Below are 5,125 nucleotides of genomic sequence, written 5' to 3' on the forward strand. Positions count from 1 at the left end.
GTAATTTGTGAAGGCGTTGTTATATCATTCATTAAGCTCACACGAGAAATCTGCTGTGACAGATATTAATAAGACTCAGAAAACAAGAAAAAGAGGGCTGGGCAATGAGAAAGGTATACATGATTGTCTTGAGAGTCGGTGAGAGAGAGGAATAGAAGAGAATGAGGGGGAAAGAAACGGGTGAAAGAGAAAAATGAAAAATGTGGGTGTAAAAGTGTTGGAGGGTCAGCTCAGTATAAAGATATACTATGATGGTTTAGTCAACCTGCACAATTTCTTATATAAATATATATATATATATTGATTGTGCGATAAGATTTTATCCCATAGAATTTCTCACAATGGCAAAGTTAGCATGTGTGTAACTCTTTTATGAACAAGATCTCAAAACCACAATAAGAATGACATTGAAACAAGAATTACACACCTACAGAAGAATCACACTGACACCAGTTACAATACACTTTACAGTTATAAAATTTATTTTTTGAAAGTGCACAATTTGAAGCATATTTCAAAAAACCATTATTTTTTTTCTTATAAAAGATGATGTGACAATACTTCTTTTCAACACGTAAGAAATGAAGGCCACGCCTGAATCCGATAAGGTAGTTTAACAGACTACATGTATCACTCTACTACCATGGAGATGCATATTCAGTTATGTCTTTAACATGATATTACTTATTACAGTATATGAAACTTGGAATTACACATATTCATGAGAGGTAATACGATAGAGGCAACGATTTTATATGGTCATCCCCTTCACCATGCTATGAAAGTAAAAAATATGCACTATCAAAGGTAAATGTGACAGGAATTGTTTTTTGCTCTGCGGGCCATTCAGAAACTCGTGACGATAATTACTCTTCTTGATAAAACTTGTAATCGGCAACTAGAAATCTAGGACAAATTTGCCCACTACCAATGAAATGGTGCAATTACAGTAACTTAGCGTTTCGATTAGCACTGATAAAAAAATAATCTTTAATTAACAAAGCAAAGCTGATAAAAGGTTAATGATTTTCTGGGAATGTTACTTGGTCCTTAGTCATGAGCAGAAACAATATATTATCATTATCCTATCACATTATTTCAATATTTAGTAAATCTAAAAGATTACCCTCCAATTATCAAATTGACAGAGGGGTCTTATTACAAGCCCTAAGGGTGCCCTTTGATTGCACCCCCTTTGGCCAAGAACTAGCAAGTAAATGTTTATGGCAACACCCATGCACTTTTCCACTCTTGACCTATATGTTTTGTGACCTCTACAGTCTTCTTGTGCAATGTGCAACGATTACATTACATAATACTAATATGACTCCTCATAAAACACATTACACTACATCAAAATTGCATTACGCATGATCTTGCTTGCTTGCTACATGAAACAATGCATTATATGTAAATACAGCAACTTCATTGAAAATCACATACTATTGATGCTTTCAATCAAAACAGTTATTTCATTACACCTTCACAATTATGTTGGAATGGCATCATAGGAATGATAAAAGAAGAAAGAAATATGCATCAAGATATTTGGATCTCGGAATGAAAAGAAATAATTTCCTCATGTCAACATAATTTACCATCACATTTATTTGGGTCATGGATATCCTTATAAACATACTCAATCACTATAATTAGGAATAGTGTGAAATCACACAAAAAATGAAATGTAAAAACAAATAACAGAAAGCTAATAGACTGTATGAGTCAAAAACTTGACATCTCACAAATCCCCAATTTAAGAAAAAATATGTCATGAATGCATAATCATTACATATGGCTGAAAGAGAATCTTCACCCAAATAATTTGATACCATATTCATGTGGTATGTCTTCACGCTTGGATAATCAGTAGGTATTCTTTGCAATGATGTGAATTTTGATTTGCGCCAAAGGCATGGCTGCAATGAATGATTCCAGGTGCCAATGATGTCATAATCCTACATGAGTTTAGTAAACATATTTGCAAATCCATTTTCAATGACATTAACTCGAAAATTGATACTAAAAAGTGTTTATTAAACAACTATAATGTAAATTATTGAAAAGGTGATTTGAAATTGATTTTAAAACCACCCTAGTAGGATTTTGACATTGACTCTGGATTCATTCATTGCAGCCACACCTTGCTTTGGCGCAAATCAAAATTTACATCACTATAAAGAATACCTCCCGATCATCCAAGCATTAACACATACTACATAATTGTGGTATCAAATTATTTGGGAAAAGATACTCTTTCCAGCCACTTATGATTTTGCATTCATGACATATTTTTTCCTTAAATTGGGGATTCGTGAGGTGTCAAGTTTTTTTTCGACTCGCACGGTATAGACCTAATGAAAAAGTCCTTTCATAAGAAATATTTGTTATTGTAGGTGTGTCAATTTCGTAGATATTAGAAGTGATCAAAATAATGACTCGGCTGGGCTACATGCCACATACATTTCTTACATAATTATATTTAACACAACTACTTGATTACTTTTGGATAGCCCAACATAGCTACATAAATTTATATAATCTCAAATAAAGCTCTATAATGTTAATAATTGTTCACAAGCATCTACTTATAAAGCATATATATGTATATAGAACTATGGGTTACAAAAAATATACACAAATCATAAAACTATAAGCAGAGAAGCATCTATAGAGATTGGACACGAATAGAATCACACACAAAGCAAAAATATACAGACAATGAGGATGTGGAAAGAATTATACAACCTGAAATTTACAATATATAGAGCTATTTGTAATCAACTGTATAAGATGTATAAGAGGAATGTTTCAATGATACCAAATGGAAATATTGTTTTTGTGGAGAAATAATTTTCGAGGAAAGTAAATTATGGGGAATTGATATAGATTGAGAATTCTATTTCACTTTTAGGGGTAAAATATACAAAGAATCTGTGTTAAAGAAAGCAATGCAAGAAAATAACACAATATACACTACAAATCAGACCTTTCTTTTTTAAACTCTTCTTCATCCACTTCCCTCTTTCTTTCTTCTTCTTTTACTGTTTGAAAACTAGGAGGGGAAGTTGCCAAACTCACTCCCCGCCCTTGTAACGCTAACCCTGCATACATGTACCTGTACTGTCTACTTAAAATTACTTCAGACTCCTGATAAATCAGTTAATAAGGACAAACATGCCTTCCCTTTAAAAATCTGAATAAAATCTGAACAAAGCATATGGGGAAAATCAAAACAACAGCAAAAAATTACCACAGGGTTACGAACAGTACAAGTACATTAACTTAAATTGGGAGGAGGGGAGACATCTACATTTAATGCAATATTAAGATTAATCAGTATCATTCGCAAAGTTCATAGGGAGATGGATTTCACTTTCATGTTTTGAAACTTTTGTGCTTTTCAGACTTGCAGAGAAGTTATAATGTACCAATGTCCAATTTTATATTTATGTAAAACTGTCTGCAATACAATCAGCAATACTATTCCAATCACTTATTACAAAATGATTGGTATGCAGTTGCTGCTTTCAAATACCGGTACTTTTTTTAATTGGAATCAAATTGATGTAAAGGATATTCAAATGGTTAATGCACAATGCAAATGCCCTTTTAGAAAAAAAAAAAAAAATGCCACTGAAAGTAACAACAATAATGGATGAATAAAAGACTCCATTGTTTAAATAGATGGAATACTTCCAAAAATATTTTTTTTAAAGTAGAGACATAATAAAATGAATGTCTAAATATCGCCCCAAGGCACTGATATTTCTAACAACTTCTTTCAAGTACATGTAGAAGATGAACATACTGAGACATCTCCCAAATATCTTAATACAAGGACTTCCATCAATACATTTACATGTTTTTATATGAAGGCACATAAATACAGGACACAGATGATAATACTAATTCCAGAGTGTTACTTAAAAAACCATAAGTGACCATGTAGAGATATGAAATAAGACAAGAGCAAGTTTACAAGAAATACAGAGAGTAAAATAACAGATAATATTACATAGCCTATGTAGGTTCGAATCAGTGATCACGTGATTATAGCTGCGAGGATCGCATTTGGTATATTTGAGGTTTTGACGTCACCTCAGTGAATATAACTGCGTTGTATTTTCAATTGCGGCGTTATATTCACTAAGGTGACGTCACTCGCTGCTTACAAGTTGCGTAATCATGTAGTTTATTTGATGTACGCGCTAGTGTTAATGCGTCGATTGCATGAAGAACGCGCTTGATGTATTTTCCAAATTTTTTTCTATTAGAACATAGACGAATCAGAGCTGTATCAAGAATTTCGGGTTGGGGCCAGATGATGAAGGCAATCTCTGATGGCGAATCCATATAGACTATATAATATAACAGATATTGCCTGGTCTATCGTTTTAATAAATAACATTTCAACTCCCCTCCGAAGCTATATTTTTCCCTCAGGAGAATATTTTCCCTCAGCGCTGCGCGACGGGCAAAATATAATCCCTTGGGAAAAATATAACTCCGTCGGGGAGAGGAAATGTTATATTCAAACTCTAGGTAGGCAATATCTGTATAATATTGAGCTGTACTCATGAATTTACTTTGATCCAGTGTTCATATGATTTTTGCACAATATTTCAAAATAATGGCATTCAGTGATGCATGGTCCAAGAAACATGACCAATGTTCCATTTAAAGCAGAAATAAACTAATAGCGCCATCTTGAGCCCTCAACTACTCATCCTGGGAACATTTCCTGACCCATAATGCTTGTGTAGTCTAGCAATATAGACCCACTTGAATGATGACATGCTAATGAACTACTCAATACATTTATTCTGCAATAATTATGTTACCAAGTAGCAAAACAATTACTTTTCCTTTCAAAACATTTTAGTTTCTCTACACAAATACAATTATAGGTCAATTTATTCTCTGTAGTATTAGTAGATATCTGAAAACGTAATATTTTAAGACTATGTATTCATAACACACAGTCGATGAGAGACTACAAACAGTTCACTCCCCCTGTAAATGCTAATAAGATGCAATCAATAGAGATATAATCTTTGATGTCACTACTAATCTTGTGTTTTTCCCCCCAGAAGACACTGAAGTTCTGATGCCTTTTTACATG

The sequence above is a fragment of the Lytechinus pictus genome, chromosome 2 (assembly GCF_037042905.1).
Source record: "Lytechinus pictus isolate F3 Inbred chromosome 2, Lp3.0, whole genome shotgun sequence".
Classification (NCBI taxonomy): Eukaryota; Metazoa; Echinodermata; class Echinoidea; order Temnopleuroida; family Toxopneustidae; genus Lytechinus; species Lytechinus pictus.